Raw genomic sequence first — 19,014 nt, forward strand, 5'->3', positions numbered from 1 at the left:
TTCTGAGTAATGCTTTAGAATGGTGTCTCTTTGAGTTCAAAGAACATCACAAATTTCCTGGCTTCATTGGTTAAATTACAGCAGTGGGCACAAACACTCAGGAAGGGTGTCCTATGCGCTAGGTCACATTATGGCGTGCTTATTATCATTAAACATGAATACTGATTCCATGTCCACTTCCCACAGCCTCAACTGAGGTGGAGGGAGGGGGCAGGAATCAAGCTTGACCACAGGCAAGTCAGGTGGCACCCGTAACAGATGGGACGTCTTAGAATTACCATAGCATTACTAACAGTTAAAATACCCTCATGTCCCACTCACGAGAAAAGGACAGGGCAACATTTTTATCTAAAAAGCTTTTTTTTAAATAGAAGAGGTTAGAGAAAGTACAGAAGATGGCTCACTAGGAAATCAATGATATGATAGTTGATTTATATAGCGCATATACACAATGTGTTTCAAAGCGCTTCAAGGCAAGGGAGGGAACAAGGGAAAATACAATGCCATTCTTACAGGCCATGAACAGTAAGGATGTGAAATTAACTATCATACTCGCCCTGACGACATTTCAGATAATGCAAGAGCTAAGACATAGATAATATTCCCATTGGCGCTGTATGAGTGGCTTTGATCAGCGCACTGCCAAACAGTGAATACCAACTTCACAGTAGCAGTAGCACAATTAGGTGGATTGCCAGCAGAATCACTTTTTACTTACTTAAAAACCCCAGCCAACAAGACAAATAATGTATATGCAACTCTCCTGGTGAAAGGAGATTTAAACAACATCCAGTATCGCCCATACCAGTTTTCCGAATGGTCTTTAACACTTACAAATCATGTCAACTGGTTTGGAGGTAATCTAGTTTGCAAGGCATGGACCGTTAGCCACACCCAATCTTTCACTAGAATTCTTAGCCCGGTTTCATCCAAACCGTGGAGGCCCATATTTGCAGACTGAGTACCAATTGCTAGCCACCCATTTTGACACAGTGCGCAATATTGCGCTACAATATGCGGCACAGCTGGGTGTAGCACCTGCTCAGCAGCCTCAGGGACAGCTGGATGCAGGTGGGGTACAGCTACAGACATTGAGAATTGTATTAGGGTCCTGCCCGTCCAGAAATGAAGAAATACTCAAGTGGTATTCAGAGAAACTAGGACAACTGAAATCAGCCTACCCTCAAAATGCCCCACAGGCATAGGGCATTAGCAACGTTCCTTCCATCTGGCTGCACACCGCCTTTAGCGAGCTGTGACAGCTAGATTTCAATTTATAGCTGGTAGGCACACTGTCCATCACATCGCTAGCACTGATATTAGCAGACATCATGGGAACACAAGGCGCTGCCGCCGCCATGAATTTAGGCCTGTTCATAGCATCGAATAATAATCAAATGGTTGAGAGAATAATTCTACCCTTATTAAAAGGAGAGCCTGTAAGGTTAGAAGTCCATAGCAAATTGTCTCAATTGAATGAACAAGAAAAAAAATGGAACAATTTGGGGACATAGTGACATTCACTTATCAATCGCTAGGCAGGGATCACTTAGGGAGGAGACCTGCAGAGACACAGAAAAAAAGCTAACAAAGATGTTAAGCCAGATAAGGAAACAGACCACGAAGTGAGGCCCTCAAAAGGACGAGGATCGTTCCATGGTAAGAAGGGCAACAAAACACAGAGGTGACAGTTATCGCCAATAGAGGAAGACAAATATCCTGAACATGAGCCAAAGAATGGGAAAGCTGCAGGAGATAGGCAGGCCATGCATTGGCAAGGGACTTACAGGGGTCATGGGGTAAGCCTGGGGGGCACACCTATTTCATACCTAGATTGGAAACACATGAAGAGTTCGCAAAAATACACTGAAGAGGGTCTCTCTCCTTCCCCGCAGGCAAGGACGTCAGACTGTTCTAAAGTTGAGGGGAAGGATGTGAAGGTTGAGAAAAAACAAACAGCAGCCCTACAGGTTTCACAGAATGCAGTGTCCACGCACTCATCGAATCGTTCCCAAGACTAAGCGATGCACGGATTGGATCGAGGTCCTATTAGACTTCGGTCTGAAATTTCCGTATTTGAAAGTAGCCACAAGGCACTATTGGAGCCCACAAGGGCAAACAGAAATGCGCAAATCACTACACCCACTGGGCAGACATTAGCACATAATGAAGTGTATTTTGTAACCATTCAGCGGAAGGCAAACACCCCAAAAAGATTGAAGCACTATTTTGGCCACAGTTACACATCCAATATAAAGGACTGTTAGCATTTCAAGATTGGCCACCATTATACGTGCAACAAGCGCTGAGAGGTAAAGAAGTGGTAATGCCTGCTTTTTCAAGTGAGTGGGGACCTAATGCAAAAATATGCAAGAAACTGGTCAGCAGTGCAGTGGTTTAAAAATCATGTAGGGCATGATAAGTAATGTCCAGAGCATGTGATGCCAGTACTGAAACCACCCCTGCCACAGAGGCAGTATCCAGGTAAACCACAGGCAGTTGCCCACATGCAAACCACAGTAGCCAGCTAATGGATCAGGGGGTGATTATAAAGCAAGCTAGCCCACATAATAGTCCAGTGCTCCCAGTGTTAAAACCTGATGGTACTTACCATTTTATTGTGGATTTTCGAATTTTGAATGCACATTGTAAGACAGAGGCAGTCCAGAACACCACAGTTCTGGATTGCTAGCCAACTTGCATAGATGTAAACATAAAACAAACCTTGATCTAGGCAATGGGTATTTCACACAACCCTTAAGTGTAGAGAGCCAGAAATACACTGCATTCACATTTAAGGAAACACATTTCCAATACACTAGAATAATGCAGGGGTATAATAATTCACCTAGCACATTCTCAAGTAGAATACAGAGTTTACTTGCAGACATTCCTAACTGTAGGCAATATGTAAATGATATCTGCATCACCCATGAGAATCTCAGTGAACACTTGCAACAAGTAGAAAGAGTCTTTCACACATTGGCTGCAAAGGGATACCTGATTAACTTAAAAAAAAAATCACAAATAGCTCATCGTGAGGTTACCTTTCTAGGATTCACTCTTTCAGATGAGGGCAGAGGCTTGTCAGCAGATTTTCTTGAGAAGTGCGCCAGGATACGACCACCCACCACGCTCCTTTGCAGAACAGAGATACAGACAAAGACTTAGAGATAAAACTGTTGGTGGGAGATAATGCTTTCACATACACAGTGTGCAATCTAGGGAAGACTAAACCAATTGCATATAAGTCACATGTATATTCCACACCTGAGTTAACATTTACACCTGAGGAGAACATCATGGCTTCAGTTCACTATACACATTAACAACCTTTAGCTCAACTTGAGGCTGCCACAAACGCTAGCATGCCCAATGCAAAGGCATTACATGCTATATGGATTCAATGGTCAGCATCTCAACATGCTCCAGATGTGATGTACCATTATAAAGGCAGAATTGCAAAGAATAAGTGGATTGACTTGGACAATGGACAAAGAGCCCGACACCTCACGGCCTGAAATACCATTGTTTGATTTTTTCAAGTAATTTACTGCGATGGTTCAGCGATACCGGCAGTAGGGACACGTTCCAAATATTCTGACAACTGTGGAGCAGTTCTAGGACATTTTTCACATAAAGAAGCATTTATACACACTGATTTTGCAACAAAGCATCTGGGAGACATGTCTGCCCAGACTACTGAATTGCATGGATTACTGCTTGCATTGTGCCAAGCAGATGCAGGGAAGCCCACACTAGTAGTCTCAGATTACATTGTCAGGGTTTACACTGATTTGCATTGGTGGATTCAAAATTACTTCAGAGACATTAGGCATAAAACTATTGCTTCTAGGCAAATCTGGAAGCAGGTTTGGGATCTTAAACAGGCTTGCCCTTTGCAATGGGTGATGCACACAAGAGCACATACTAAAAGGGAACATTCATAGCACATGCAATGCATTGGCAGATAAATATGACAAAGAGCACACAGTGAGAAAGAGGATAGCTGCCATAACTCACTCAGCGACTGCAATGGATAAGGAAATAAAAGAGGCTTGTTTAGGTATTGTACCTAGGCCAAAATGTTTCCCTAGTAATTATGTATATGACATTGAAAATAAAGCAATAGTCACCATTCCTATGAAACGAGGGGATCCTATTCAAAGATTAATCCCTAATAGAGTGCACAGGGAAAGGCTGATTGCAGCCACGCACACTGGACTTGCATCTGCTCATTTTGGAGTAAGTGCAACTGCACAGCTACTCCTTGACCGTTACTGGTGGCCAGGGCTACGACAACAAGTGAAAATATATATAGCAAACTGTGATACATGCTTGAAGACAACTGTGGACCACAGCAAAAAACCTAAGGAGATTCCTTTAAGAAAGGAAGAAAAGATCTTGAGATCAATATATGGATCATATAGGCCCACTAGCAGCAATAAATACGTAAAAGTACATTCTAGTAATATTGGATTCTTGCACTAGGTTCACCTGGATGATTCCTCAAAAGAAAGCAGACTGCAAATCAGTCATACAGGCACTTGAGGTGTGGTAGCGATGACGGCAACTTAAGCGTTCCATGCTGACAATGGTCCAGCTTTATTGGGGCGGGCTCTGAAGAAGGCATTAGAGGCATGGGGAACAGAGTTGCACTTTTCCCATCCTTTCCGAGCTGAAACGAACGGGATTGTAGAGAGAGACAATCATTCCATAAAAGTGTGCCTGACTAAGGGCATTCGGTCACTTGAAGGTAACTGGGTAGACCATGTGCCCTTAGCGATCAGGAGATTAAAAATGTACCACACCAGTCTCTATGCAACGGTAAGACTCCATTTGAACTCTTGTTTGGGAGAAAGATGTTTATGCCTGATCTGCATACTGTTCCCAGCCCCCTCTCCAGGCACAAGCAACTACTGGCGACAACGCTACTGAGGGAATCCCTCCAGATGGAAGCTGCTGAGGCCAGTCCTGAGAACATTCTCAAAGCAGGAGATTGGGTCTTGGAGAAGATCCATGATATAACTCCATTTGGCCCGTTTTACAGACCAGCAGTGCAAGCAATCAGAGTTAAAGCTTCCAGAACTGCTGTCCTACCCGCATTACCACCCAAGAGAGGTACAAGGCAAGTTTCTGTGGATCACCTGAAACCCTCTCCATATGGTTACTGTGATGTTTCCACGCAATCCTCCTCTTCCAAGTGCGGAGCCTGCAGAAGATGAAGAGATGGAGATCTGTCAAAAGATGGTGATAGGCATTCAAGATCAGGAAGAATATGCCACCCTTGACTACACGTCCACAATTCAGGGAAGTACTGCAGGTCTGCCAATTTGGAAACAGAAAGCCTTTCTAGCTGCTAAAGTAATGAAAGAATTCTATTGGACAGACTTTCGGAAACAGGGTTATAAAATGCTGGTAATGTATTTTCTCCTACTGTGGCTCACCCTCACTTTGTTGTTCATCTCACTGACTTCCGGTCATTTTCTGAGCAAGGTTTCCACTCCACCTGCAAGCAAAGAAGTTGCTCTAAAGCCGTTGAGTTCTTCACGCATGTTAGAGAAAAGAAAGCTCCAAGAGTCGGGAACTCCAGCCTCAATACAAATGTTTCCTCTAACTATGGGTCATGTGTGGATGCAATTGTTTAAAACATTTAATGGCCCAGCTGCAAGCTCACACCTTTTCTGTGATTGATGAATCCAGACTGTTGCACCCAGTAATCCTGTGTCCAGAACAGAGAACTGTTAAGAACTAGGCTACAGACATTTGCGCAAAATGCATTATTTGATGCGTTTGATGATGTGGAGGATCTCCACGAAATGCCCCCATGTGTTTTATGTGCGATATTACAATGCCTTTTTACTTGTCAAATGTGAGCCCATCCTGTGGCCCAAATACACATTCTGGGAACACTGTGCAGTGCCCTTTCAAACTGATAGCCCTGAATCCAAAGCATGGTTCCCATATATTTCACTGAGACCATACCAAGAGGGGATTACATGTTTGAAAATCAGTATGAATTCCCTCCAGTGTTACATAATGCACAACACATGTATGTTGCAGATTCAGTCATTTTTGACAGAGAATACTTTTCAAACATGACTGAACAAACAGGACGGGAAACTGTCCCTCTATGGTTTACTTGGGGTCAACAGGTATGGCAAATCAGAGGTGTTCACACGTTAGACATGGCATATAGATTCCCACATTTGATGTATTTTTTAAATTATACGCAATACCAGACCATTTGTAGTAACAGGAACTTGAGCTTCTACCCACAATGGAAGAAGGTAGAAGGTGAGTTCTGGAGTGCATCTTATAGAAAAGCAAAAGAATGCAATGGCACCAAGCATATTACTTATGCATCAGAGAGTCCTGTGTTATGGGCAGTTCAAGCAAATTAATGCAAATAAAGAAGAGCAGGGCTCAGTGTGGGCCCATATAGGGCCTGGAACTCCCATAACCCTTCCCTGACACAAGCTATATCCATAGGTAAACTGTGCCAAGAAATACTTTCACAGTATCACCTGAGCGAGGTGATGCAATCTCTAGATAACTTAATAAAAGAAGAGAATTGGACAGCTATCATGCAGTCAGCTGCTGGTTTGAAGTGCACCCAGAGTGGGCGTGTCAGGAGCGCAGCTACCTGCACCACCTCTGACCCTACAATACAGTTGTAACAGGTAGAACTTACACTTGGTCACAAGCAATAATGCAAATCCTGCAGACTGAAAGTGCAGCAGTGCAGCTAGGGTTTCATGCTGCAGATTCTAATGATCAAGCGCTATAACAGGGCATCTATGCGCTACGAGGGGTCATTACAGATGTAGTAGGGTTGATTCAAAAGGACTTATCTATGATTAGAAGCAACCAAGAAGCCGCAGTAAGTCTTTATGTGGTAAAAGATTTTCTGGACACTCTCAGCAGAGGGGTCCCAGATTGCAATGCAATTTCATGGGCAGAAAAAATACATGTACTTGTCCATGGTTGCAACACCTCAAGCGATGTCTGGCTCCACTTTCTTGTTGCTTAGTGTACTTGCAAAGATTGTGGCAGCAGCATCTGCCTGATCGGTAGGCTCAACAAATCGGATTGTGCACAAGGTGCTAAACAGCCCCCTTCAAACAACACCTTCTATGTTATGTTAGGAACTACATTCATGGGGTAATGTGCATTGGGTAAATGACATGTGGGTCAGAGAGGATTATGTTGTACCATATTCACATGCATACGTTTCACAGTCCTGAAATAACACTGTACTCATTACGTGATTGCCGAGGCTCTGCACGGGTGGTGTGTACACAGAATGAGCCAGTGAATTCCTGTGACAGTAACTCTAAATGCACACTACATGTTGCACCAATTGCGTCTTTTCACAATCATGTGCATTGCTTAACTAATGGTTAATATCTGGTACATTTCAATCAATCTTGTTGTCATGTCACAGTGGGAATGCCAACCCTGATCACTGTAAATGCACAAATTAAATGTTGTGGGTTCATTTTGAATCTGCCTAGATTATTTCAACTAAAATCATTTCACTGTCCTAGCTTCACGCTGAGGCAATTAGAATATCCGAACTTTAGCTTACACATAGCACAGCTGTTAAAAATGCATTTGGAGGTGAGAAGCACTGAAGATCCATATCTCCAAGCACCACTCCGCTGTGGTCAAACAAATGGTATCTTTACTAGCCTCTGAGGATACAATGGAAGAAGCGATGCACTCGATTGACAATTCACAGTTCAATGGGTTCAATACTGGTCTGTCTGTGGTGGCGGCAGCAGCCACAAGTACTCTACAGAAAGGGTTGATTGCCTTGGACACAGTCATTAGAACACCGACTTTGTCAAGTGTGTGGTACTGCTAGCTGATGATCATACTTGATATTGGTCTTATATGTTGCTGAAGACACTGAAAACATGAAAAGTCGCAATATGAAGGGCCTTGAAGCAACTTGTTACCGGTTCAGAGCAGAACATTGCAGACGTCTTGGATATGAACAGTGTGCGCAATTTAAAAAACATTTCATTTTGTCATTGACCAGGAAGAAGTCTACAGTATCAGCCATTGCCATCGCAGAGTATGTGCCGAAGAATCTCTTCTTGCCAAGAACGTGAGAGTCAAAGTCTCACCTTCCAGGCTTGTGCTGTGGCGCAGCAGACTTGCTAAAACATAGTCTGTGCATAGAGATATTTGCAGAATCCAAAGGTTCTTCCAGCAAGTATTCCACTGTGATTTCATCCAAATCCCCCCTGAAACCACACCTTGCCGTGGGAACATGCCAGGGCAAGATAAACTGTTCAGGAAACGACAAAAAAGTCTCTGACTATTGCCAAATGCGACCGACGCCACAACCAAGGAAACAGCTGGACACTCTAGCAAAACCTGACACAAACCAGCCACAAGATGATCAATGCCTACTCGCAAACCCTGAACCCCAGGGACCTGGGGAGATAGGCGAGACAAGTGATGGATTCCTCTGGTTACAGAAGTAAATGGCACAAGGAAATGATGCCCAGGACTGTTTTCGTCCCCTCCGTGCTTCTTAACACACGGCAGGAGAAGGCTTGCTGCTAATCCGGAGTTCAGAATGCCTGAAATTCTACAAAATTTGCCCAGGCTGGCATCTCAGTCAGGGGTCAAAGAACTGAAAATTTATCGCATTATACCTCAAAATGCAAGTTTGAGTGCAAAGCAAACGTACAAATTGGATGACCTCCACATGCAAATCACTGTGGGTAACAAAGGCACTCACATATTGGTTCATTTTCAAGAACACTGATGCAAACTATTTACGCATGTGAGCATGGGCTCAAGCTCACACAGTCAACAGCGCATTGGGTCAAGAAGCCAGGAGCTAAGCTATGCTGGTTGTTAATTGCTAATGGATTCTCAAAGGATCCTTTGTCTTATCTTGAAACTATTGCCATTAATGATTTTCAGTTAACCTAAATACCTCACATTGAATACATGCATTAATTCATGCATCCTCAGTTAGTTCCTTTTACAATATAGTGGACGCACTCTGAATACCTCAATGTTAGGACATGTATTCCTTCATGCTGGAGTTGCCAATTAGTGCTAAGTATTTTAAATGTGATCCAGCCGCTGATTTTTATTGCGTATAGCACACATAACATGCTTCTAGGCGCTCATCAATTTCTCAAGCAACTCATGTTAGTTTTGTGCATGCAGTAATTATTTGCTAAAATATGAATGCTTAAATTGTGTTTTGCCACCAATATAGGCAACCTTTTTTATATAAAATGTTGCTCCCAGTAGGTGAATTAATGTCTTCACAGAGCTACAAATCTTTGATCTGTGACAAACTGCCTTGAGGGAGGTAGTATGGATTATGGACAAGGAGCCTGGTAAGACAGTTGATAAACACATCAGGTGACTTTACAGATGAAACAGTCAATAGCAATAGCAAGTGTCTGCAAATGTTCGTTGAATACAATGCACACGCTTCCAATTAATGCATGTTTTTTTGACAAGGAGAACAGGCAGACATGTGCTATAGAACATATACGTTGCAAGAGGGCAGGAAGTCGTAGCTTTCCCCTGCAACAGAGAAACCTAAACGCAAGGGGCAACTTCCTGTTTTACACGGCAAGTAGCAAGGTCAGGAGATGCTTTTCACACCATTTAGATCTGATAAGCAGTCAAAGGACAGGAAGCACCAAAATACACACACACCGTTAAGAGTGTGTGGAAGCAAGTGACATGCATTACCCCTTCAGAAGCCCAGTTAATATAATGGAGTTTGAAGTTGTGTGGAAGCAATTGACAAGCTTTACCCATACACTGAACGGAAGCCCAGTTACTATAGTAGAGACAACCAATGGACACAGACAACACATGTCTTTCATAGGTTTGCACATAGGAATGTCGTATGTTCAACAGACAAGGAAACACTCTAAGCGGCAAACTTTAACCTCACAAAGAGCGGATGTGACGCATAGGTCGGATTCCTGTGTTACATATAAAAAAGCAAACTGGATTAAGGGGAAAGGAGATTTGCACAGCAATTAGCAGACGCAGGTCCTGGGGGCTCGGAGAGATCGGTCACAGATCTCAGAGCAGAGGCGAGAAAGATAAGCACACCAACCTGGACAGGAAGCCGTGGTCGGGTCGTGTGCAGCACATATTTTCCTAAAGCATGAGTTAACTGTGGAGTCTGGCTGTGTGCATTTTGAGACTAAAGGCGTTTGGTATTTTACACCACACCATATCATAGCTCAACATAGTATATAGCTCAAAATAGTATAAATCCCAGGTCACTCAAGCTGCTAAACTAAAATGATCACTTGTTCTTTTCTCTATTAATGTAAACCATGCTCTTCACTCACATAGCAGTTATTTTCAGATGTATGGTAACGTGCTATGTTATAGTTGCGTCTGTTATGGCTTGTGCAATGCAAATTAGAGCTTGTAGATGATAGGTGTGATATTAACAATATATGAACCTACCACCCTCATTGTCCATTGCATATTTCTGAGTAATGCTTTAGAATGGTGTATCTGAGTCCAAAGAACTTCACAAATGTCCTGGCTGCATTGGTTAAGTTATGTTAATGGGAACAAACACTCAGGAGGGCTGTCCTTAGCGCTCGGTCACCTCCTGGGGTGCGTATTATCATAAAACATGACTACTAACTCCATGTCCACTTCCCACAGCCTCAACTGAGGTGGAGGGAGGGGGCAGGAATCCAGCTTGACCACAGGCAATCAAGTCAGAAGACTGTGTAAGGAGGCTAACAGGACAAGGCTTGACGTTCACTCACTCTACAGGCTGATGTAAGAGCCACTAAAAGGATGGTCTTTAAAGTTAACAATCTTAAAGGACAGGAGTGAATGAATAGGCTTGAATGGATCACACATTAGAAATGTCATAAACAAGGTTGAGATCCCTACCCGGGAATTGAAAAGGGGCCAGAGGAAATACATTTGTCAATCCTTTCAAAAACTGTATAACCAGTGGAATCTTTAAGAAAAATACCTCTTCAAAAAGAGCGCTTAAAAATAGATAGCGCGCCAGATACCCTTTAATTGTGCCATCCTCGAGCCCCAGATTAGCCATGTGTAACAAAAATTATAACACCATAGGTGTACTGCATGTAAAAGGGTCCACATTTTTATCCCAGCACCAGCTGCAGTATTTGTTCCAGCGGCAGCGGTATAAGGATTACGTTGTTGGCCTTCTAGCTGAAAGCAAAATCTCCATTACGTCGTCCGGGAGGTCCCAATAGTTACATCTCAACCTCTCAGAAACCATGCATGAAGGTTGAGTGTCTTGACCTCTGGATGGATAACGCAACTCTCCTCTCGTGAGAGAAGGTCTACTCTTTGTGGCAGCCGTATTGGAGGGCAGATGGACATGTCCCGAAGATCCGGGTACCACGTCCTCCTGGCCCAATCCACAGCAATTCGGATCATGGATTTCCCAAACTCTCTCAACCTCCTGATCACACGAAGAATGACAGGGACTGGAGGGAACACGCATATGAATGGACACTTCCAGTCCACTATGAACACGTCCCGTAGAGCTCCTGTTGGGGGAAATTCCCTGGAGCAGTACAGCTCGCACTTCTGGTTGACACTGGTCGCAAACCGTTCCACTTGAGGGGTTCCTCAAAGGGCAAACATTTCTTGAAGGACTTTGTGGGCTAGTTCCCACTTGTGGTAGACTACCCCAATGAATTGGAGCCTTTTAGATGGGATCATGTGGGACTTCTTGAAATTGAGGGAGAAGCCCAGTATGTGGAGGTAGTGACAGGTGGAGCCGAGATGTTCTAGGACCTGTTCGGAAGAACGGGTCCTGATCAGCCAATCGTTCAGATAGGGGTGGATGTCAATCCTTCCCTGGTTACAAGAAATTGCTAAAAACTTGGTTATTTAACCAATATTAGCACTATGGGACATGGCGCCGCGTAAGTGTAACATGCCAGTGAAAACTGTAAACTGTATATATTGTCTATCCTGTTGTACTAGCTCGCCATCTGTGCTTAATTTTGTACTCTAACAATGTATGACCAATTCCTACGTTGTCTTGTGACCATGCCGTGATACCCGAGGGTCTGGGCGTGTAATAAATAAATAAATAAATAAATAATAAAAAACGAATAAATCCCCACCCCCTTCTCCTAAGACTCACTGCCACCACCGCCATCAACTTGGTAAAAACCCATGGGCGGAGGTCAGCCCAAATGGCAGAACTCGAAACAGATAATGAGAACCGCCAACGGTGAACCTCAGGTACTTTCTCGGCTTGTGATGGATTGGCACATAAAAGTAAGCATCCTGAAGGTCCAATGATTACATCCAGTCCTGTAGCTGGAGGGCCTGAAGGATCTGAGAAAGGTTAACCATCTTGAACTTATCCTTCCTGAGGAACTTGTTCAAGTCTCTTAAGTCCAAGATCGGTCTCAAGCCTCCGTCCTTCTTGGGGATTAGAAAGTAAGGGGAGTACCAACCCTTGTTCCTCTCTGCTACAGGTACCGGTTCTATAGGACCTTTATTTAGCAGGGCGAAAATGAAAGAGCTCTTTTCCGGTGGATGATCCAGAGGCCTTTTTAAAAAGGAAAGGCAGTAACCCTGGGCAACTGTTTCCAACGCCCACCCATCTGAAGTAATACCTGCCATTCTTGTAGATGCTGTGAGAGTATGTCTCCCACCGGGGACTTGTGCACTAAGGCCTCGGAGAGGTGTTGAGGCAGCTGATACAGCGGCTGATGGTAAATTAGCCGTTGCCAGAGCGGTCTTAGTACCTCTTCCTTGTCCACCAGGGGGGAATCTTCTATGGCCTCTTTGATTCGACAGTCCTCTCCCTCTTCCAGCTGAGGAGTAATGGTGAAAGAACCTGCCCCTCCAAGTTGTTCCAGTGTGGCGAGTTTGTGGTTGTCGGATTGCAGCGCCAAGGGATTTGGCGGCTGCTATGGAGGTCTGTAACTTCTCCAGGCTCTCATCAGCCTTGCTGCCAAACAAATGTGTGCTGTCAAAGGGCATATTAAGACGTCTGGACTGCACATCTGGAGCAAAACCAGACTTTCTCAATCAGGCAAATCTGCACATTACAGTACTAGCCGCCATAGCCCTGCTGATACGGTCAGCACAGTCAAGACCGGTCTGGAGGGATTTGCACATTGCATCTTTCCCTTTGAATATGTTAAGGAATCCCTCTCTTTCTTCCCCTTCGGGAATATGTTCAGCCACCATCACTATGCAATCCGAAAGGGTGAATTTAGCCAGTGCACACGTGGCATTTGCCGATTTGAGGGCCATACACCCCGCAGAAAAAACCTTTTTAGCCAAAGCATCATAATGCTTGTCATCTCTGCCCGGGGGGATAGTTGGGTATGCATTTTGTTTGGATGTAGAAGTGGCAGCCTGAACTACCAAACTTTCTAGAGTTGGCTGCTTTGTCAGCTAATAGAGGTCACTGCTCAACGGCCTGTACTTAATCGTAAATGTTTTATTCACTGCCAGAATTAATTCCGTTGTCTGCCAGTTGGCATTCACTCGCCTTTGTAGGGCTACATCAAAAGGAAGAATAGGGTCCTCCTGAGGTCCCTTATCTAGAACATCTGTGAGATCGTCCTGTTCAAACAGAGGTGCAGGCCTACTCCAACCCAGATATTCTACAACCCTGGATATCAGTTGTCTGTAGGATCTATCAGCATGGTCTGAGGGATCTGGTCTTCCAAACTCAATTTATGGGGAAGTGTCCAACCCACTTGTAGTCTGTAGGGCCGCTTGAAGATTTTTAATTCTGTATTCCCCAGAAATCAAGGATTCTGGGACCCCTGTGTCCCATATTGTAACCCAAACGGACGTGATACATCCGAAGATGGCTCAACATCCTCATAAATTGAGTAAAGTGACTCAAAAAAGTCTTTCCTTGGTAGTGGGGTGTACGTTTTCTCGACAGCCTTGAAGGGTTTTGTAAGGTGCGTCGACAATGGCGTCGAGGACTTTGTAGACACTGACGTGGAGTCTTTCGGCGCTGATGACTATTTTCGAAGGAGTCTTTTCTCTACTTGAGGGTACCTCAGAGGGCTCCTGAGGAGTCTTCTCCTGGACACCCGGGCCTGATGGCACACAGGCTTTGTCCTTTGCCTCCATTTTGTCGTGTTTGTCGACATGGGCACGACTCTTTATTCCAGGGGGTTGAGGACGCATCCTCGAAAACTTTGAGCATTTTAACTCTGACCCTTTCCCATTCAGACGGTGAGGCCGATTTGGTCGGGCAAGAGACACATTCCGGGAGGAACTCGATGACTAAGATGGCTATCTGTGGCACCTTCTATTTTACCGCTGTGAGGATGACTACATTCGAAAGGTTTCTTGTCAAGGAACCAGAACATGCCGATCTTCCGAAGCGACAGCTCTCGCGGAAAAACGGAACTGAAGCCAATGGTTGCTGCGCGTGCTCTATACCATCAATGACGTCAACATCGAGACGGAGGCCCTTGAGGGACATCGAGTCGACAGGCATCAAGGCGCTGCACCCCCTGCTGGATATAGAGATATCATAAGATGAGGAATACGTGGGAGGACACAATCCATTCGAAAAAACAGAATACAAACCAGGCCCTCATGAATGAGTCATTGTCGACCAAGCAGACAAAGAAATGATAGGTGTGTGACTGTATAATTGTCTAATCCCAGTAGCCGCCATATCAAAACCATACATGGCTTAGATTTAGTCAACAACTGCCACCAGTCCTCAGCAGGCACACAATTATGGTATTTTGAACCAGAGGTGTTTACCGTTAACAAGCCCCACCTACGCCAGCGGGTTGTAGATTTGGGTTCCAGCAACTGTATTCAAGAATGCACGTGACCTTTGAGAAACTGCCCTGTACTCACTGCAAGCCAGCTTCTGGGGAATGTCAGTAGACAGCCACAAAAAGGTACATGTGTGCACTGTGCATTTTGGCAGGGCACATTATGGAAGTGAGCTCGATTAGCAGAGCTTCCTTTCCAGGGCAGAAATACTGCCACCATTTTATGACCAAAAAGAAAACAGGATATAATGCCTCACTGATAGCATTCTGTCACAGGGACACCCCGGGACTGTGTGTTGATTACAATAGGGAATGGACTAATATCAGGTCCTCTTAACTTGCTCTCCCTTACAGGATTTTGATGTGGTCCCCCTTCCTGACAAGGTAACTGAGAATCATGTTTTTATGTTGGCTAAATGTCGTCCTAGGTGCTGTAGGAGTTGTTCACCTTGAGTCACTTTGGGGAAACAAGTCAGGGAGACCAGACCAATTTTAGGACAAGAATTGGAGCAGAGGGAAACCGCTCCTATGAGACTGAGTGTCAAGCCTGTAAACACAGGGTATTGCTCCTTTCCAGATAGACCAACTTTGTTTATCAAACCCCCTTTTAATTCAGAACCTCTACTCCACCAAGCAGGCAGTTATCTGTTATGTACCAGTTTCCAAACAAATCTCGCCTTTTGTTAACGCTCACTGATTGGATATGTTTTGTGTGTGACTGGCTGTCCTTCCATCCTCGTAACACCAGGCATATAGTAAATTGTAGAAGACTTTTTGCGTTTTAGGAGTATAACAGCAAAAGAGCAGTAATAAGGGGTGTTCAATAAATTATTTTCATCATTGATTGAGATGTTCTTTAAAAAGAATGTCTTCAAAACCTTCCTCAAGTGTAGCATGGAGGGGCAGTCTTACCTGCATTTGTAACGTGTTGCAAAGACAGGGTATGTAATAGGGTAATAGGATAATAGGATAAACGCTGGTGTGCTGTATTCTTTCCCTCTTGCAGCTCTTGTTTTCCAGACTTGTACTGTTTTGGCTTCTGGCGCTACGCTGGCCTCCAGAGATTGTGTGTTTCTCAGCCATGTAGAGTGGAGTTTTGGTTTTCGCTGCTTTATTGGCAACGCAAATTCTCTTGAGCATAATGTGTGCTTGAAGGGGTAGCCAGTGCATCTCCTCTTAGTCTTCTGGTGAGGTACTCTGATTTGTGATAGACTGATTTCAGAGGGGCCACAATGGCATCTGTGGTCTTTTATCAAACTGAGCTGGATACATTAGGTGGTCCTTTGTTGAGGTGGAAACGCCACTTAAGGATTGGAGATTTAAAATAAATGACAATGCTTTTTTCGTTTACGTATATACATTTTAGATTGCATTTTTATATATATGTAGCATCTTTTAACGTTTTACCAAAGGTGTAAAAAGAAAATATTTTGTACATCAAATGTATAAAAAAATGGCATGCATGGACGCTTTTGAATTCAGAAAACGTGCAATTAGTCCCAAACTGTATCACTTCCCTTTTCCAAATAGGTACACGGTAACTAATGCAAACAGCATACATGCTGTTCTGTATCACACAATGTATAGCAACATCATATAGTATGACAGAACGACAGAAGTGTCTGCCCAGGAATTCATTTGCCACATCCAGACGCAATTGAAATAAATCTTCTGTGTTTCTCCGAAATTACGTTTTGTTGAAAAAAGCTATGAATCTCACTAAAAGCATGATGGAATGCCCTACTTGCATGTAGAAGGACATATTACCCAACACGACAGAGGCCTACAGCCGCAGGCTCGAATGGCAAGATCATCCCTTCATCCTTCTGAGGTTGACAAATGGAGTATGTTTAATGAGGTGATAATAATGCACTGTATACAAATGGGTTTGTAATATTGTATACTTGTCCGAGCGGGCGTGAACGTAGTTTATCCAACATGGGCAACATTTGTGTTTGTTGCTGAACTGCAATTAAACAATAATTCAATGTACAAACGTTTATGGCTTACGGTCAACATGCGAGAAAGAGGAAGTGCAGAAGTATGACCCCTTCCAAAAAAGGAACCAGAGAAAGGAGACCAGAAATCGTGCATATTGAAACGATCCGTTTTAGCCATGAATTAAAGGTGTGTTGTTGGCCTACTGCATTAAAGATTCATTCTACAATCATCACCACGCATCTACAGTCGCAAGGAGACATGATTAATCACCAGAAGTGCTGAAATTGATTACCACACACTTGTGCTACCCAGATGCTCAATGGCAAATCTTCAGTTCCCAAAATAGAAACACGCTCGCAGTTTACATAGCATATAATTATTCTCCTTGACAAATGAAAGGGAGATGATATTTGGAGTACTACAGTAAGTGCCAAAATAAGAGCCTTGGGTAGTTTGGTATCATTAAAAGAAGTACAAATCCCAAAACGATTTCATAAAACGTGAGAGAAATATCCAGCATGAAGGAAAAAACGGTAAGAATCAACATTAGAACCCTGCGTGGGTGGAGCCAACCAATCAGGGGGCTAGGAACGTGGGATGATACTGCTGATCTAGCCCGCGCTCCAAGCCACCCGAGGGCCGTGTTATGTTCAAGGCCTCGGCATGCGCGCGCGAGGGCTGGCGGGGTTAGGCTAGGCCGCACGGCCTGTGGCGCAGCTCCAGCAGGAGCTTCAATGAATCACACGCAGACGTGTGGATGGTCTGCCCCGGAACTGCCCCGGGGGCGGGGCTTTTATTAGGCACGCCCTGCGTCACCGCGTAGCGGGACGCAGGGCGGAACATAACATTCCTCCTTTATTATAAAACAAACAAACATAACACTAACTTGCATCAACTGTGAGTTCAAACATCGGTTCACGCTCTTAACCAATAACTGCCCGGCCATTAGTGTCCGTGGTCCAGGTACCTTACACTACCACACATAGTCATTTAACTTGGCCGGCGGTCTCGTGGCAGATCTCAGACCGTACCGCCCTTCTCGGGGCCTGCACCCCCACGGCTCCTGATCCGGCTCACCTTCACTGGTCAGGTCCTCGAGGCCGGGGCCTCCAGCGGTTCCCAGGTTCCATCCACCGCTCCTGTCTCATCCGGGATGGACCTAGGCTCGTCTTCGCTGGGCTGAGCGTCCTCGTCTTCCAGGTGGCACTCACTGTTAGTCCACAGGTTGCGAGGCACCGCCTTGAACCACGACTTGACGGTGTCCTCGGGTCACAGTCACCATGGTTCCGTGCCGATCGCTGACGGTCGATGGCAGTTCCTCGTATCTGGTGTTGAGTTTTGATTTGGTGGGGTTTCGTAGCATGACGACTTGGTCCCCCACCTGAGACTGCCTCGCTCTCCTCTTGCCACTCATGAGGGCGTTGGCACTCCTTCTCCTCATTTTCGTGCGTCCTTCATTGACCTCGTCCGGGGTCCTGCTTGGATGGTGCGGAATCGAGGATCGGATGACGGTGCCGAACATGAGATCCGCCGGCGGTATGCCAGTTGTGCTGGGGGGGGGGGGGGGTAACCCAATAGTTCCTGAGGAACCGGTAGAGGTCGACCTTCCATGGGCTGGCGTTCGCCTTGGATACCCTTAGCACCTTGTTAATGGTTCTCATGAAGCGTTCGGCGTCCCAGTTGGCCTGGGGCCACCTCGGCATGATGTGGTGATACTTTATATTAAGGTCCTGCAGATAGTTTTTGAATTCCTCCCCGGTGAACGGTGGCCCATTGTCACTTTTGATGGAGGTTGGTAGTCCGCGAGTTGCAAACATTTTTTCTATGGCTGGAATGACCACTTCCGGATATCGGGAGTGGTCATCAACAGCTACCAAAAGGTGGAGGCCTTCCCGTAGCTTGTAGAAGTCAATGCTGATGGCCTCCCACCGAGAGCGGCCGCGTGCCGCCGATAGAATTGGTTCCGGTTCTGGCGGGGCCCCCGTTATCTGACAGGCTAGGCACGTACTGATGAGTGTCTCGACCTGTTCCTCGATCTGGGGAAACCATACCCTGTGCCGTATGCGGGCTTTTGTCCTTGCCAGCCCTTGGTGTCCTTCATGCGCTAGGGCCACTATCCTGTCTTGTATTCTGAGAGGGATTACGATGCGGTTACCCCTTAGTATCACTCCGCCTTCTGTGATTGACAAGTCTTGCCGGACGGTAAACATGCCGGACAGAAACCCTTTTGCTTCCGCTGTTCTGTTGTGTGTGTGTCTCATGAAGGTTTTCCAGTCCCCTG

The 19,014-nt window shown here is 45.0% G+C and overlaps 1 protein-coding gene across 5 annotated transcripts in view; it reads right to left on the minus strand.

Moving 5' to 3' along the window:
* Positions 1-19,014, minus strand: part of RNF152 (ring finger protein 152) — a 902,175-nt gene that overhangs the window by 592,784 nt on the left and 290,377 nt on the right. For all 5 annotated transcript variants that reach the window (XM_069613656.1, XM_069613659.1, XM_069613657.1 and 2 more), the window contains one exon: positions 3,048-3,138. The gene's annotated coding sequence lies outside the window, so the exon portion shown is untranslated. The remainder of the gene's footprint in view (positions 1-3,047; positions 3,139-19,014) is intronic.

Source organism: Ambystoma mexicanum, chromosome 5p, assembly GCF_040938575.1.
Source record: "Ambystoma mexicanum isolate Mex_15411 chromosome 5p, UKY_AmexF1_1, whole genome shotgun sequence".
NCBI lineage: Eukaryota > Metazoa > Chordata > Amphibia > Caudata > Ambystomatidae > Ambystoma > Ambystoma mexicanum.